Here is a 19298-nt window from a genome sequence, read left to right on the forward strand (position 1 = left end):
TGCAAATTGCATTATTCCCTCCACCTCAGAGCTAGTTTTCAATCTTTAAGTGGTTCTAATCGTTGCATATTTATACACTGATGCTTCAGGGCATATTAAACCAGTGTAGCTCAAGGAATTTACATTTGACATCTGCTAACTATTTGGTAAATAGCAGATGAGTCAACAACACATTTAAGCTTGAGAAGACTCTTGTTCATACATTATTAGCAGCGTCGTACACAGTGCTGCTCAGGAATTCCAAGAAACCATCAAATCAGTAGAGTTTGAAATTGGTGCTTAAAAATCTGTGGTTTTCCAAGGCACGGTCTGCCATCTTGATTCAAGATTGGCATCCAATTGTACCCAAACATAGACAAAAACCTGCTCCTTGATCTTAGGAACTGCCATGTCAAATTTGCTTACAATATCTTAAAAGGGTGCATAGAGAACAGACAAAGGGACAAAGACAAACAACTTTCCAAAACATTTAGTAGGCTCTGAGCATCTACTTCCCCCCAAAATGGCAAATGTCCACAATCTAGAATATCACTAGATCCAGGACTCCTTTACATTGCAATGTGCAAAAGGGAAAGAACTGGGAGGGCCTGGACCAGTTTTCCATCCCATCAGTCATCCAGAGATGGGCAACCTGTAGCCCTCCAAGATGCTGTTGGGCTCCAACTCCCATCAGTCCCAGTCAGGATGGCCTGTAGTCTAACAACACCTGGGAACCACAGTTTCCCCATCTCTGGGTGCTTCCACACTGTCACTATTTGGAAGTAGGATTCAATCCCCTACAGACAAACTCATCAATTATAGTTGATTGGAAGGACTTGTTCAACCTTTTTGAATTAAGGAAAGTGATGGCAAAATGCACTGATAGGAAGATGAAGGGTCTTTCTGAAAGCAACTAGTGACATAGCGAGGCTATAGATGTGGTCTGCCTTTCTTGCACCCAAACGTACACAGAAGGGAGGGATTGCATCAATGCTGCTTCTGCTTCAGTTGGACTATATGAGTTGGACTAGACCCCACTAATTCTGGCGGCGGCAGCAAAAAGGAGGAAAAAGTTAAGTATACCCAGCACTGTGGTGGGCAGAGCCCTGCAGCCTGAAGGGATGCAAATTGCCCCCTCCTTCATCCTCATTTGATGATCAGAGGAGTGGCAATCCTCAGTTCCTCATCTGATCTGCAAGGATTGCTCATTTGTGTTACCTGTGTGCATGTGTGTGCTCACATGCATGAGAGTGTTGGGGTGGCCACATTTACTGTTGGCATATGTTCCCTGGAAGATAAGCCAAAGGCAAATGTGGCCCTCAGGATGCAAAGGTTTAAAGTTTAATGCAATTAATGGATCTACCACATTTTACGACTATTGGGAGCTGCTTTGAGAGGGTGCCATTGAAAGCCAAATGCAAAATTTCCCAAGCAACTAAAAAGTCCTACTGATTTCAGTGGCACATCCATGCAAGTCTGTTTAGAGCTGCAGCCACCATGCCTAGCTACAAAAACATTTCTGAGCATAAGAATATATTGCTTTAACCAGATCTATGGGCTTACATTTTTTAACAAACCCTCAACCCTCAACCCTTCCGTTTTTGTTTTTAAAAAAATATCTCCATGGATGTATTACATAGAACATCAGAAAGATTTAGGTTTAATATAGTGCTCTGCCTGTGTGATTGTTCACTACGTGAAGAGCATATTTTAAAAGTTTACTGCCATTTTGATAATGTTTAGTATAGGACTTTTTTTTTAATGTAGGGCTGATTCAAAAATATTTTTTTTTATAAAATATTTATTAAAGTTTTACAGAAAAACACATTCACACATACAACAAAGAAATAAAGAACAAACATAGCCAAAAATACAGAGAAAATACACAAAAAAGAAAATACACAAAAAAGAAATAAAAAAAGAAAACGTAAAAAAGAAAAAATCCAATTTTTTACTTCATACTTATTTAACCCTCTTTCTTGACTTCCTCACACCTCCCTTTTTTGTGTTCCCCTTTGCCCAATCGAATTCAGCAAATCCTTACCCTCTTTCAAATCTCGTTAATAATTATGTAATTCAATCTATTATGTCTCCGATCTTTCCTCTCTTTTTGATTCGTTCTTACCTATTCCTTATAACTTAATCACTTATGCCATATTGTTTAATTTTGACATAATATAACTCTAGTCTTTCACCCTTTTTCTAATTCATTTTTACATACTCTTTCTAACTTTGTCACTAATGCCATATTATTTTCATATCCAACATCATTTTAACATTCATAAATTTTACAGTGTTTCTCCAGATAGTCTTTAAACTTCTTCCAATCCTCTTCCACCAACTCGGATTCTGCCAGTCATTTCTGCCATCTCCATATAGTCTATTACTTGCATCTGCCATTCTTCCAAGGTGGGCAAATCTTGTGTCTTCCAATGATTTGCGATGAGTATTCTTGCTGCTGTTGTTGCATACATAAAAAATGTTCTATCTTTCTTTGACACCAATTGGCCGACCATGCCCAGGAGAAAGGCCTCTGGTTTCTTAAGGAAGGTATATTTAAATACCTTTTTCAGTTCATTATAGATCATTTCCCTTTTTTTTTAATGTAGGGCTGATTCAAAAATATTTACCTGTTTCCTGATGTCATACAATTTATGTTTCTGCCACTTCAGCCATATTTGCTTATTTTGTTTACAGGATGGAACAGCTGAAATCTACCATATTTTAAAAATCATGACTGGTGCGAAAGCAGTTATTTATGGAGAACTGGGAACTTCGTGTACCTGGCAGATGTGAGAGGCTGGGCATCTTTCGTTCAGCACATACTGGGTCCCTAACCAATAGCTTTAAATGGATTCCCAAACAGGCATGTCTGCAAGTCACCCGTAGGGAGAGAGAGCAAATTTGCGTTGATTGACAGAACCCCTGGAATGTGGCTTCTAAAATTAACCTTGAGCTGCTCCCTGTGCTGCACTTCACCCAAATCAGATTTTCCAAGGGCTGTTATCTTATCTGTGACTTAGGAAAAAGCCACATCTGTTGTGCCTGGAAGCAGAACACTGATGGTACTTCAAAATCTGAAATTGCCTGTGCATTTCTATGGATAAAAGGCTCTTGCTTAGAGTGCAAGGAAAACATCTGGTCAGTTTATTTTTAGCTCAGAGTCTCAAATCTTTGGGTAAAGCCAGCCAGAGAGCTGCCTACCTGGAGAACCATATAATTATTTTGTTTCCAGGGGCATGTTGGACCTTTTTAGCACATTAGCATGGTGCCCCTGGAGGTGGACTCGAGAACAACTAAGCTTTTGGCACACATGTTGGTTTCTTTTTATAATAATCTGACCATTGCAGACAGTGTTCACATGCTCCTATCTTCATTATCCATGAAGGTGGAAACTGCAGGGGGCAGTTCATTGCCACCCCCAAATGCCAGTAGGAAAATGCATACTATTTCTAATGACCGGACTTGCATTTTACCCTCCCTTCCAAGACTTTAATTGCAAACCTTTCTTCCAAAACTCTGGTTTTAGGAAACTTCTGGAATGCTGGCTCTAATCCATGATGTGTGTGGATTTGGAATCTTTCCCCTCTGCAAGTGCTTTAAGAATCAAATAACTCAGTTATTGCAAGGACAGACTCTTGAATATTCACGCAGTGAATATTACTGGTGGTGGCTGTTGCCCATGGGAACTGCTAGGGTGAAAAGCAGGGAGCCAACAGCAGGGGGAGCTAGTGCCAATGACTGGCAGAGCCAACTAATTCCGGTTTTGTCTCCATCTTCCCACCTGACAGATTCTACAAGAGCAACACTGAGACTGTGTGCACATTCAGAGTACATTTGTCCCCTCCAAGAATTCTGGGCACTGTAGTTTGTGACAGGTTGCTGGGAATTATAACCCTGTGAGGAGTGAACTACAGTGCCTAAAATTAACTAAGGGGAAGAATGTGATTCCAGTGTGGTTCATACTATGCACACAGGAAGAAGCTCAGAGGCAGTGACACCACCAGGGCTGGTTGTAATGAAGAAGGAAGGAAGGTGGAGCTGGCTGAAGGCAAACTGAGGTAGGCAGAGCAATGCCCCACTTGCCTTAATGGATTGGCCTCCACTGAACATAACACAGTGTGAAACTGGAGAGAAGTATGATTTTGTCTCCATGGTTTTTACAAGAGAAATCTCAGAAGTTACATTTCTTGGGTGTGGAAGATCAGGAAAAGGTGAACTACGGACATTAAATCCAGAGCCGACCCTATCGTTAGGCAGAGTGAGGCTGCTGCTTCAGGTGGCATATAATAAGGGTGGGAGAAGCCACTTCTCCATTCCCAGTGTTGAGATTCAAGTGCTCGACATATTCGCTTCTGTACATAGAATTACAGGGAGATCGCAATCTTGTTTGCCTCAGGCAGCAAAAAGTCTTGAGCTGGCCCTGATTAAACCAGTCTACACTTCTAAGGTAGAGAGCTCTGAAAGAGGCACTAACATGACAATCGCCATCCATTTGTAGTGTTAGTGGATCAAAGGTGCTTTGGAAGCCTTGCTGACAATGAGCAGCCACCTGTTATAGAGAAAGTCTGTCCATATTTTTCATGATAGCAGCGCTGCACCTCTTAATGGATTTCAGACAGACCATCACATGCCTAAGGTTCCAGGTTCAATCCTTGACATTTCCCAATAATGTGGGAAAGACTCTGGTCTGAAAAACTGGCAAGCTGCTGGCAGCCAATGTAGAAAACATTGAGCAAAATGGTCTGATCCCAATGGCTACTCATTTTGTGTCTGAATACTTTTTGCACTCATCCCTATGATGCCGGCTAAATAATGCCTTTTTTTAACCATAACACCAACACTAGATATCACTAAGTACCACAGTACTTATAGTAAGCTCTTTCTGTTACTTTTCAATCCTCTTATTAGGTGATGACCCTCAATATTTTTGATCTGACATGGAGAAAAGTAATCCTCCAATCTGTCCTGTATTTAAAATTAAACTGAGTTGCAAATGTTCAAAATGAACTTATGTAAATCTTGGGAGATAAAACTCCTTTTGCAGAGCTTTACACAACAAAATGGTTTTTGTCAGCTCCGGAGCTTTTTTAAACTTTTCCTTTCTTGACTGGAGGGATCTTGTGCATCTTCAATAATACTATAATCTACTTGAATATCATAAGACTGAAAACAGTTCAGAGAAAGTACAAAGGGAGGGGTGTTTGCCTGCTGCTTGACTTCCCCCACTGCATCAGAAGTGACAGGTGTCTTTCAAGCACAACCAATGAGGTTTGAAGCCAGCAGCCTCTGCACAGGCATGAATATTTATAGTGGTGCCAGAAACATAGCGATTCTACGCCTGGCATGGAATGAGGTGGTAGACTGTGTTGATAGAATTCTGATGTGGTGGGCATCATATTTTCTCTGGGTGGGAAAACTCCTGAATGTAATAAACAAGCATATCAGGAAGAAAGGTCCATTCTTCTTCCACTTGCATCCTGCCCATCATTAACTATTTCTCTGCTATTAAAAACGTAAGCACTCTGCTGAATCAGACCAAAGACCTCTCTAGTTCAGCCTTTTCTCTCACGGTGGGCAAACAGATGGACATAGGAAACCCTCCAACATTGGAGATGGTCAACGCATTCTCACTCAGATTCTCAGATAGCAAACTCGTTCTCAAGAGATTGAATATTCATATAATCAGTGAACAAGAGGAGAGTATCAGCAGGCTTCGAGGAACTCCAGGGTTTCCAAAACTGCAAAAAACAAAACAAAAAAACACCCTTTAGGAAAAACATTAAATGGTGGGTGTAAGGCTCAAACTGCCCACAGAGGACTGAGTATGCACAGTGGGTCCAGGAAGCTGGCTGACTGGCAGGGAGGAGGAATGGAATGGAATGTTTGGAAAGAAGGCATGGCTGGCTGGCTGGCTGGCTGGCTGGCTGGCTGTTTGAAATACTGAACAGGAAGAATCCACACTGCAATGTTTTGTTGCAGCCCCCCCCCCTTTTTTACTAGCATAGCCATCAAACAGCCATCAAAAAGTGGTCAGCCATCCCAATTTTCCTCCTCCCTGTAAATGCCCCACTTTGCAGGACAGCTGCCACTGCTGTTTTTTTGGGGGGGTTGAGGGGGGTGGAGAGACATTAAAATTTTCATGAGCAAACCAAGATATTGTACATCTTACAGCTCATAACACTGGCTTGCAAGGAGAAGAATCTTTAAAGGAAAATTCCCTTTGGATTTCATTTTTAATTAACCAAGTACTTCTAATGATAATGAATTTGTTTTCCAAAAACAGAACAAAAACAAACCCTAACGCCTCAACCAACAAATGTTTGCCTTCTCCAAACTGAACAACCGAGTCCCCAGAGTTTCACAAATCAATGAGCATTAATGTTACATAACCCCAAGAGAAGACACCTCTCAGCTAAGACAGCGCACAGCTGCTTCTGTTTAATTAAAACATATAGGTCTGGGATGAGTTGCTTTGATTTTCTACTTCAGCATTTTTTCCTCCAGCTTTAAAACCATGTATCTATCAAAGTGTGAGAAAGAATGGAATGTTTGTCTTAATAAAAGGCATTTACCGGAGATGTTTCCACAGCTTGTGGAGGAGAAGACAAATTGGGAACAGACTGTTGGTGATAGGTTTCTATCTTAGCTTTAGAAAACATTTGTAGAGGCTGCCAGTTATTTGCTTCCACACTGAGCCCTGTAGCTTAAGTGACATAAATGTCACGCCATGCCAAGTGTTTTGAATGTTACACACCTCCCAATTTCTTGAGGCCACATTATACTCCCATGGAAGTAGGGAAGGGGAAATGTGTCCATTTTGATTCCTCTCCATTTTTCATGTGTCCAATCTTCTGTTCCATTCTCCACATTTCCACACCAGTTTACAATTTTTGTTAAAGGCCTTGTGAAAATTCATCAGCGTTATACAGTGGTACCTCAAGTTACATATGCTTCAGGTTACAGACTCCGCTAACCCAGAAATAGTGCTTCAGGTTAAGAACTTTGCTTCAGGATGAGAACATGGCGGCATGGCAGCAGCAAGAGGCCCCATTACTAAAGTGGTGCTTCAGGTTAAGAACAGTTTCAGGTTAAGTACGGACCTCCGGAACAAATTAAGTACTTAACCTGAGGTACCACTGTAGTATGTATTTATCCTAAAAGACACATTTACTATGTATTTTCCCCAACATGCATGCCTTTGCAAAGCAATTTCCCCTAATAAAATACATGTCGAATGTTATTTTCACCAATGTATGCATTTGTAGGCACACTTTAGCCTAGTATGTATATTTTTGTACACATTACATGGCTGGAGAATTGCCCTGCAAAATTCGGAGAAAAATTCACATTTCAAAGGACTGCTGTATTTCGGTTCAGAAATCACAGAAAGTTCAGATTAAGTAAATGTGCCTCTAAATGCAAACTGAATTGAATTTATGCTCCATCCCTACATGAAGCTGCTTTTCAATGTAACCACGTGTGAGATGCCATGATGCAGTTCCATCTAGCTGTGGCTCTGTATCATGTGAATGATAAGACCATGTTGCATGTTGGAATTCATAGCCCACGTGCAGCTTGGCAAGTGAGCAATCAGTGTCTTCGCTACAGGCTAGGGAGACAGAGCACAGAAGGAATCTGCCTAGAGATAAGAGGACCCGATAACAGCTCGGTGATTGGCTGAGGTCTCTCATATAGGCAGCATGACCTATGACACTCATTTAGGTTGCTAGTTAGTTGTATTGTGAGTGCTTGGAGAGTGAAGAAGTTGTGTCTGTATATAGTAACTTGTATATAGTTTGTGAGTTTACTGCCGTATATAATAAACTAAAAAATCAAGTTACTAGTCGTCAGTCTTTGTTCCTGATCATCTTCCTGACTGAGCAGTCTCGAGCGTTGCCTAAGAAAAGCTGCAATATTCTGCTAAGCTGTGCAGCAGGCGAAAGCGCTTCAAAAGTTCACAGGCTTTAAAGTTTTAATGTGTCACACTGCCTGTCACACTGCAGAGGCCTTTTGGACACAGCACTCTCTCTCTCCTGAAAGGGAGCCAATCTCATGGAACAGACCCATGTAATTTATTTACTAGCAGATACACAAAACCAAAAGTATATACTGCACCACCAATATTAAAGGTAAAATAATACCATGGCAGTCAACACTAAAATTACATTCGGGGGGGGGGTGAAATACAAAGCACATCACAAATGAGTAGATCAGCTTAATATATCTCACATCAGGGAAAGTTTGGGAGAGCAGGTGGGTTTTAAGCAGGTGCCTAAATGCCAATATTGTTGATGCCTGCCTGATGTTTTTTGGGAGGGCATTCCAAAACGCTGGTGCCACAACACCAAATGTCCCAATTTTAGTGACGGTTATCTTCAGGAGAAAGGATTGAAATGACCGGACAGGGATATGCAAGGTAAGGTGTTAGTGGAGGTAACCTGGTTCAGGGCTTTTTCTGCCTTAGAGGACACAATGATTGTGTTATTCACCTGCAGAACCCAGATAATAATAATAATAATAATAATAATAATAATAATAATAATAATATTTATACCCCGCCCATCTGGCTGGGTCTCCCAGCCACTCTGGGTGACTTCCAACAGAATATTAAAGAACAATAGTCTGTCAAACATTAAAAGCTTCCCTAAACAGGGCAGCCTTCAGATGTCTTCTAAAAGTCTGGTAGTTGTTGTTCCCTTTGACATCTGGTGGGAGGGTGTTCTACAGGGGAGGTGCCACTACCAAGAAGGCCCTCTGCCTATTTCCCTGTAACTTGGCTTCTCGCAGTGAGGGAACCACCAGAAGGCCCTCGGCGCTGGACCTCAGTGTCCGGTAATAACAATGGGGGTGGAGACACTCCTTCAGGTATACTGGACCAAGGCCTTTTATGATATCATGTGTACATATGGCTCCCGCATGGCTTCACCTGAATTGCAAAGGGCATTTCAAATAGACTGGCATAAACTTTCACAAACACGAAACTGCCTGCTTCACACTAAATAAAGTCTACGTGTTTCAGGAGACACAGATGTGGTGTCCCTCCAGTTCGCAAAGAGTGCGAGATCTAACCTGGTCATCTGCCGTTTCCACAACGTTAGAATCATGTTAGAGGGTAACTGTGCCTCAATAATAAATCAACCTTTTCTCCATCCCCTCTCCCTTCTCTGTGCAGTTGACAATTATCCTTCAAGGTTATTTTAACATTCTGCGCAACAAAACAAAATAAAATGGGGAAAATGCTCATTATAGCCCCAGCGCTGATTGCTGCCTTTGTTCTGTGATGTCTTCAGCGGAGTGAAAAGCAGGTCATGCTGGTTTTGCCTCTGCATGTAAAAGCCAAAAAACAAAACAAAAAAAGCACGAAGAAATACGCCTCTCACAATGGCACCTTGCAGTCTGAGTGATAAAGTAGTGTGCAGTTTGGGAGTGTAATTTTGCTAGCTTGAATCCCTCCGTCCCATAGGGTTTCTGACCAGTGGAGACAGAAGGGGCCCGGCTGTTGGTTTCATGATCTGAACAATTGCTGGAAAAGAAAGTGAAAGTCAATGTCCCTGTTCCCTATCCAGATTCCACCCCTGCATCATTTGCTTCCTTCTTTATTTAAATATTTTAATTGTGTTTGTTTTGAGCATGTGCGTGCAAGACCATGTTTCTGTGCACGACACCGACACATAATAATAATAATAATAATAATAATAAAAATAATAATAATAATAATAATAAATTTATACCCCGCCCTTCCCAGTTCAGAAAACTGGGCTCAGAGCATCTAACAACAAATTTAAAACACTTAATTGATGCAACAAAAACCAGCATAAAATACAGTATAAAACGTGAATAACAATAAATTCAGAATTCAAAAATTAATTTAGGGGGGAAATCCATCCAATAAACATTAGATGATCACCAGGGCTAGCTGGCTAAATTAGTCCTATTTGGGCCAGCGAGGAGACCAGGGGAGAATTAGCTGTGGGGTTCCACGCAAAATTTGAACTCTAGAATATAGGAAGTGGCCTCATACAGGGTCAGACTATTAGACTCAGGAGTTGTGGTGGCCATGTGTCCGGCTTTACAGAGGCAGGTTCTGCATTTTGAGGACCAACTGCTTCAAGTCCATACCCTTTAGGAATACCATTAAAGCACACTACTTCCCCCTAAGACCTAAGAACTGAAGTTTACCATCACAGAGCTATAATTCCCAGCACCCTTAACAAACTACAGTTCCCAGCTTTTGAGGGGGGAAGTCATGTGCATGTACATTCTTATGCCTTATTCAGATTCAGGCACATAGCTAACCTGACTCCTCACTAACCATGAGCTGCAGCCATCACCTTCCCTTCCCTTTTTTGTTTTTAAAGTAAAGCAATCAGACATCTATAAACGAAGTTAGAAAGCAAAACATGGAGGCAAGGCTTATTAGGCAGATACAGCGATGCTGCTGTTGCTAAGGATACTTAGCCTCTTATTCAGGGTTGCTAAGCAATCAGAAGGAAGGAATTTGAGGGGTTTCCTGTGTCTCCCCTCCTGAACAGATTCACTGTCCTCTAACAGGAGCAGCTAGCAGCAAGATGCACAGGCACAGTAACAAAGCAGAAGATGTCGTGTGTCTTTAACTGCTGTGTGGCTGGAATAAATTTAAAAAGTGTACACCTTTTCTTGTAGGGAAATGCAATAATGAGGAAAGTTTCACCTGTTGCCATTGGGGGACTCCCTGGTCCTGAATGGGGTAACTGTGCCCCTGAAGGACCAGGTGTGCAGCCTGGGAGTCATTTTGGAATCACAGCTGTCCATGGAGGCGCAGGTTAATTCTGTGTCCAGTGCTGACCTTTAAAGCCCTAAATGGCCTCGGTCCTGCATACCTGAAGGAGCGTCTCCACCCCCATCGTTCAGCCCGGACACTGAGATCCAGCACCGAGGGCCTTCTGGCGGTTCCCTCATTGCAAGAAGTGAGGTTACAGGGAACCAGACAGAGGGCCTTCTCAGTAGTGGCGCCCACCCTGTGGAACACCCTCCCTTCAGATGTGAAGGAAATAAGCAGCTATCCTATCTTTAAAAGACCTCTGAAGGCAGCCCTGTTTAGGGAAGTTTTTTAATATTTAATGCTGTACTGTTTTTAACACTTGATTGGGAGCCGCCCAGAGTGGCTGGGGAGACTCAGCCAGATGGGCGGAGTATAAATAATAAATTATTATTATTATTATTATTATTATTATTATTATTATTATTATTATGTCTGACAGGCAATTTATTACTCATGTGTAGCCCCTGAATTACATTTGGACCCAGCAGAGCAGCTGAATGCTGGAGGAAATTGCCGAGATGAACTAAAGAACTCCTTTAGATGAATGGAACTAGCTTGTTTTGTAAAAAGACAAACTTGACTTAGAAATAGTTACTTTGTAAAATAAACCTTCCAAGCACTGGTTGGATCCCAACTCCATCTAGAGGGCCCAGGTTTTACACTCCTGACATAAATAGAGTTTCAACATTCAATTAAAAACAACAGCAACATACCCGCAGTATTGTTGTGCCATGTAAGATGAGGCTGAGGCAGTTCTGAATAAGGGCATCAAGAAATAATTTACAGCAATAGAACCAATCTGGGTATTTCAGGGACAAGAAGGAGCTGTAGTTGCCTCGTCCCTAAAGGCTAAATGGAGGCGCATCATTAAAAATAAACATTAAGTGAATAGTTCCACAGTTGAACCATTTCCCAGTTAACACAGCAAGAGACTAATCACACACAGCCAGGCAAGAGTGGTTGGGGGAAATCCAGCATCATAAGCGAAGGAGACCAGGAGGCCTTGCATAGGAGAGGATCTCCCCCCATTTAATATTCTTGCTTCATGAGCAGAGAGGATATTTACTTGATTGACGATCCGAAGATTATACAGTTCAAAAAAGGAACAGATATTTGACATTTTGCAGAATGCCTTTGCAAGGGGTGAGCCTGCAGCTCAAAACGATTAATTCTGACAAGGATCAGGGAGCGAGAGAGCTGGAAAATGTTCGTGTGGAAATTGGCTGTGTCATCGCAGAGTTTCTCCCCACGTCTAAAAGCAGTTTAGATCATTTTATAACTGCGTTCTGCATATGGAAGCCAAAGAGCGTGTTAGAAGACGGTCAGTGGGAGGGAGCAGAACAATTTTACAGCTGCAGAAAGCAACAGAGAATGTGAATAACTGGAGCCACACCCATATGATACATTTAAAGCAGTCCCCTGCATCCCAAAACATGGGAACTATAGTTTACCTCTCATGGAGCTACAAGTCCCAGCACCCGCAGTTCCCAGAATTATTTTGGGGAAAACCATGTGCTTCAAATGTATGGTGTGAATGTTACCTCCCTCGGCATGCCTTTATGACAGGGGTGGGAGATCTGTGGCCCTTGAGACATTGTTGGACTCCAACTCCCATCAGCCTCAGCCATCATGACCAAGAATGATGACCAATGTTAGACTAGGACCTCGGAGATCAGATCCCAGCCTTGATTCTCCCTGATGGCCAGTCACAATCTCTCCACCTAACCTCCCCCGCAAGGTTGTTGTGAGGATGAAATGGGGAAGGGAGTGATATAAATGTAATAATTCATAAACAAATTATGGGAACTGCAGTCCAGCAACACCCAGATGGCCAGAGCTTCCCCAGGTCCAACATGGGATATCTGTACAGTGGTACCTCGGGTTACATACACTTCAGGTTACAGACGCTTCAGGTTACAGAGTCCGCTAACCCAGAAATAGTACCTCGGGTTAAGAACTTTGCTTCAGAATGAGAACAGAAATCGTGTGGCTGCGGCACAGCTCAAAACTCTGCCAGTCAGTCTAGAGAATATTGCAGTAGATGGACCAATGATCTGACTCTGCAGAAGACAGCTTTCTATGTTCTCACTTCCTGTTTCATAGCCTGTCTCTTAGCCACTCTTAGAACTTCCTTTTCACAGAGCAATTACAACATCAAGAGAATCTCTATACAGTGGTGCCCCGCAAGACGAACGCCTCGCAAGACGGAAAACCTGCTAGACGTTTTCCGTTTTGGAGGCGCTTCGCAAAACAAATTTCCCTATGGGCTTGCTTCGCAAGACGAAAATGTCTTGCGAGTTCCTGCGGGTTTTTCCCCCTTTCCCTCCCTTTTTCTAAGCAGCTAAGCCGCTTATCAGCTGATCCGCTAAGCTGATAAGCCGCTAAAAGCCGCTAAAAGCCGCTAAACCGCTAATAGTGCTAATCCGCTAAGCTGTCAATGGGCTTGCTTCGCAAGACGAAAAAACTGCTAGACGAAGAGACTCGTGGAACGGATTAATTTCATCTTGCGAGGCACCACTGTAGCTTCTTCTAGTCTCCAACCTCCCTTTACAAGCAGATCTTTTTAGATACAACCCCGCAACCCAAAAAACCTCTCAGAACATTAATGTTCTGTGACCAAGACAGGAAATTATGTATTTGATTGATAGTGGGCGTCCTTGGATAAAGCCTTTTGCTGCTGCCAATCAGTTGTTGGAATTTGATGGGAGAGATGCAGCTTCCCTCGCTAGACATTACGTCCATCTGGGAGTATTCAGCTTAATTACACAGAACATTTAAATGTTCCTACTTCCCTCATTTTCTCAGAGACGGTTAATATAAGGTTGACACGAAGTTTTAAAATAGACAATGGCTCATTTCTTAAAGATGAGCTGAAAGGCTTGTCGTCTTCGCAGCAAACCTCTTTTCTTCCCCTCTCCTGGTTGTATCTCCCCCTCCTCTATTTTTAGATCGCAAACTCCATGGAAGACCTGTCTTTTCAATTATGTAAACCACAATGCATATTAATGGGCCTGGATAAATAAGTAAGACTAAAACTCTAATTCACGTAGCAGGGAAGACAACAATTGCTCTTGCAAACGTTTCTCAGAACAGGTTGATAACTTGGAGACCAGAATATTTTTGAAGTGGGTACTTTTCCTTATTTTGTGGTGCAGCACTCCAGCTAAATAATCTGTGTAAAATTGTACCTGTTAGAGGGAAGTGTACATAAAGATGCATGTGTCAGTGAAAATAGCATACAGAGATGCATGATATTGCTCGCAAAAATATTAGATAGTATTAGACAAATTGTATAAAAGTTCCCATTAAGGAATGCTGACAAAATTTTGTTTGCAAGGAAACTGTAAACTGATACAGAAATAGGGTGAACGGAACATAAGATTGGACAAGTGCTTGTTTCATTTGCTCTTTCACACTGTGCCTCAAGGAGAAGCTGTCTGGGATTCTCTGAACTTAACTCACAAATCTATTTCCTAGACAGCATGTAGCAGTTTCTTTCCACTTAGCAGGTATTCCTTTTGGGTGGGGGGCATAAATCACTGGATTTTCTACGCCTCACTATTCTAAATTTATTTCCAATTTGAACAACCATTCCCCCATCTATAATTAGGCAAAGTACAGGAAAGTCTTAAAACTTTCCCCTTTGGCCACATTGTTTTTCGTTAATTTGCTCCCTTCATGTCGGCAGCATTATTGATTTCATGGGTTTTGCCACCAAACTCTCTGACCTCTCTGAGCAGACCACTAAACCTAGCTGTGCCTCTAGTTCCCTCCTGTTAACATGCTGCTAATGGTGTTCTGTTAAAAGCAAGTAACTGCATGAAATGGAAACTATAACAACACAACCAAAGTAGCTGCAGAAATCTGGACTTTGACTGACGGTTGTAACTGTTCGTGAGCAGTTCTTCACGAATATGCCCGAATTGGCTCAGACCTCAGCCGAATGTGCTATACATGAATCCAGCAAGAGCACTCGGTGGTTCTTAAGCCCTGAGAGTCATTCATTATACTGGCTGGATAAGAAACCTAGAATAAACCATCAAGGACTGGAACTGGCTGAAATGGAAGAATAGATCTATTGCAAATATGAAGGGTGCCTCCAAATGGGGAGGTGAATATTGCAAATAGGTTATTGAGTTATTGCAAATGGGCTTTTGGCAACGGTTTTGATTTGGTTTATAATTACCAGATTCTGCCCTTGGAAAGGAAAAATCCAGATTAAGCAGAGAGAAAATACAGGTTGGCATTTTGAGCCCACACCATCTGGGAGTACATTAAAGCAATGTTCAACTATGGGAATACATTCACCATTAACACATATAGAACTTAGAGTACATTCAGATGGGGGGGGGGCATTGTGTTGGTTTTCATTATTATAATGCTAGTGCTTCTGTCCCACTGCCTAATGTTCTTTCCATACTGCAGTACCTGTTCGGTTATGGAACTGTGGCTTTCTGACATATATACCAGCAGGTCACACTAAATTTCATTCATGCCAATGGACATAGTGTAACAGAACAATAAATGTCATTGAAAAACGCCACTACTCCTCCACCCTTTCCACAAAGGCATGTTTCTGCTCCCCCATGAAAACAGCAGGATAGAACTGTCCCCAAATTCCATCACTTCACTCCCACAATTTTCCATGTAAGGGGGCTGCAAAGAGATTTTTCCTGGAATCAAAGAACACAGAAATGAGTGGTAAACATGCCCTGTATTCCATTAGTGGCTTTTACAATGGGTGAATGCTGAACTATAATGTGGAAATTAACAATTAATGTTGGGGAAATGGAATAAACTGCTGTGTGGATGCAGCCATGCTGTTCCAACTGTTTCACATAATAATATATAATTCTGCCTACAAGTAAAGTGGACAGACTGGAGGAACAAATGGATCAAGAGAGAAGGCCCAAACGTGTCCCTGCAGCCTGAGAGGAACTCAAGACTCAACTCTGTGAGGTAGTTTAGGCTGAAAGACAGTGACTGGCCCAAGGTCACGCAGTGAGTTTCACAGCTAGTCTCCCAAGTCCTAATCCACTTAATATCCCTCCACCTTATTCCACATTCTGGAAAAAAGATGTAGAAGTGATTAAGCTGGGGGAGGGAAAATAATCTTTTCCCATAGGGGTAGAAATTTGTGGAGGTCCCTTGTTAACAGTCCTGGGTGACACCTTTAACCAATTTAGGCTGCAGTCCTGTACATACTTAGGGAGCAATCCCCATGGAATTCAGTGGGGCTTACTTCTGAGTAACGTACAGCTTCTTGGGTATTAACCCACACAAACAATTGTGACAACAGGGACCCCTTCTGAACCAAAGTAGGGCACTTTTCAGTTTAGTTGGTGCTATTTCTAAAGCAGCAACACTTAAATTGCCCACCACAGCTTTGCAAGGGAGAAGGATGGGGAGAAAACCAAAGCAACTTGGCCACGCCCCTTTCACCTTTCATTGGCCACGCCCTCGTGACCTCCGAGCTGTCCAACCAGGTCTAGTGGACACGAGTCACCACTGGTGCCATCTTCTTTTTCAACTGCATTTTCTCCTTATGTCCTACTTCTCCATTCCAGGCACAGTTTGCGTTTCACATAGCCTTCGGGTATTCATCAAACTTATTTCTCTCTCTCCCTGTCTTTTGAACTACAAACTGTTCCCATCAACGTATCTGCTGGTGTCAATGTAATTTGTGTTAAATTAACATCAGGTATTTCTGAAATTCAAATGAAGCTCTTTCAGCAAGGCTTAAAAATTCAATAAGAAATGCATCACGTGCTGACTGAAGCAGAAATCACGGGTCACCAACAAGGGAAAGTGAGACCTGTCTCCCCTGCATGTGAAAATTCATTACACATGCTAGAACAGGAAGAGGTCAAGGAATTAAAACTTTCTAATTTGCTTTAATAGTTAGAAGTGGCAGTATGCTTTTTTATATATATGGGGGAGGGAGTTTCTCCTTCAACAGTTTAATAATCGTAGCTCTGAAAACCTGAGAGGTTTATTAATACATCCAGCAGCTTCTGGTGTTCTAGTGCTTTATAGGCACAAATCAAATGGGAACAACTGCGATCAATTCCAAAGTGTTGGTGCCGTATTATTTGAAAATGGGCCTCTGTATCTTTGACACACTGTCCTTTTAGGTAGCTGCTACCAATTCAAAATTACCTTTATTTCTGGTGCTCTTGCCACAGGAGGCTTTGTGCAGTAGACTGACTCCTAAAGGAAGGCTAACAGTTGTGAAGCCGGATGCTTGTGCAGTCAAGCGTTTGAGGGAACTCTTCCCTCTCCTTCAACCCACTGACTGAGACTTGTGGACCAGAAAGCCCTTGATTCAGTTCCTGGTCTCTCAGGCTTGGCCACCCCACCTGGAGAAATAAGCATGAGTCCTGGGGAGGCCTACTGAGATAATGTCAACAGGCTTTGAGCACTCCAAAATGGAGACTTGGGCCCAGGCTACCTAAAGGACCATTGCCTCCTATGTCACCATGTCCACTCCCTAAGATCTGTGTGTTTTGACTATGGCAGAAGCTCAATTGGCTGGGACATATAAGATAAGCTTCTTGGTAGCATGACCCATACTGGAGAACTTCCTTTCAGAGGAGGCCCATTTAACTCCCTCATTACTTATCCTTCACTGCTAAGTTTATTATTAGTTCATTGATCATCATCATCTAGTTAAGTTTCAGATTGCATAGTTTGGTTTTAATGATAGACCCTGATAGTTTAGTTCAAGGGTAGCAAATGTGGTGCCTCCAGATGTTTTTGGGCTCCCATCATCCCTGACCAAGGGCCATCCTGGCTGAGGCTGATTAGAGTTCTGAAGACATCTGAAGACATTGTCCACATTGACTAGCCATGATTTAGCTGGCTTTAATCTTCTGCTATTGTTTATTACCATATTTTTCGCCCTATAGGACGCACCTTTTCCCCTCCAAAAATGAAGGGGAAATGTGTGTGCGTCCTATGGGGCGAATGCAGGCTTTCGCTGAAGCCTGGAGAGCGAGAGGGGTCGGTGCGCACCGACCCCTCTCGCTCTCCAGGCTTCAGGAAGCTATCCGCAAGCCTTGGGAGCCTGGCAAGAGTTCCCGCCGGGCTCCCAAGGCTTGCGGATAGCAGCCTGCATCCCAAAGCCCGGCGGGAACTCCTGCGCTCCGGGCTGGGCTGGCTTCAATCGGCAGTGGGATGGAGAGCGGCGGATGTTGAGGTTCTCCGGGTTGATCCTTCGACAGAGACGCGCAGTGTGTTTTGTGCGGACAGTGTGTTTTGCTCCCACTTGCGTTCACTTTGGGTAGCGAGCGGCTCACAGCGCCGCCCCTCCTGGCCCTGCGCGCCGGGACGAGGGCATCCCGTCAGGCATGGATTGAAAGCTGGAAGCGTTTCCAGCTTCCTCCTTTCCTCCCTTCCTTTCCAGCTTCGTCTTTCCTCCCTCGCCTCCGTTTTTCCTGCAGACGGCGGTGCTGCCTTCAGAGCGCAGGGCTCCCCCGTCGCCACGGAACCTCACACCGGATTGGGAAGCTAATCGGCTGGCGCGGCGCTGCTGTGGCGGCTGCGGCTGCTCTTCTTCAACGGGGGATACCGGCAAGCAGCTGGCCGAGGCTCCCTCTCCGCCCTGCTGCCCCAGGAAGCGGGGCGCCGCTGCGCAATGAGGCGAGGGCTCCGCAGCGCACCCCGGGCTTCAGGCAGATGTCCACAAGCCTTGGGAGCCCGCAGTCTGCAGCCCAAAACCCTGGGGGGGGGAATAATTTTTTTTCTTTATTTCCCCCCCAAAAAAACTAGGTGTGCCCTATAGGGCGAAAAATACAGTACTTGGAGTGTGTGTGTGTGTGTGTGTGTGTGTGTGATGTTTTTAAATAATGCAAACTGCTCTGAGCACCATCGTTAGAAAATTCCAGGGTAGTAGGGTTTTATTTTTACATACTACTTTGAACTAATCTTTGACTACATATCCTTACTAAATATTTATGCTACAGCAGTAAAAGAATTAGCACCTGGGTCACTCTGCTTCAACTTTCTTTGCAGGAAAGAAAAAGTAGCATCAATACATTTCTAACTGCTGCAATAAGCAGGTATGAGTCAAAGAAAACACAGAGCAACAGATCTCATGAATACTTAACATCATTTTACTATCATGACATTGTGGAGCAGTAATTTCCTTTAAGGAAGTACCATCTCCCTGATAAACTAAATGTTCGGCTTCCCAACAGAGCACACAACTGGGGCATTGGCACTAAATGTGGAAATTAATTGATGCCAGAGCGAGCTTTAAAATATTTAAAACCAGCATTCAACTGTAGGACAAAATAGAATTCAGGAGTTCAAATGTGGAGGGTTGCTGTTAAGGTTATTGTTTTTTTAGCCTTTCAGATTATATAGTCTACTTACTGCACTGGTGAGGCACAGCAAATACTACATCAAGGCACTAGTCATGAGCAAGTGTAGTCTTTTGACAGTTGTTTCTCCATCCCTTGCCTCTGTTGTCTCCAAAATGCTCCCTGCCTTACACAGCTGTGTTACGTAGACG

The sequence above is a fragment of the Podarcis erhardii genome (genome assembly GCF_964252035.2).
Source record: "Podarcis erhardii genome assembly, chromosome: 3".
Taxonomy (NCBI): Eukaryota; Metazoa; Chordata; class Lepidosauria; order Squamata; family Lacertidae; genus Podarcis; species Podarcis erhardii.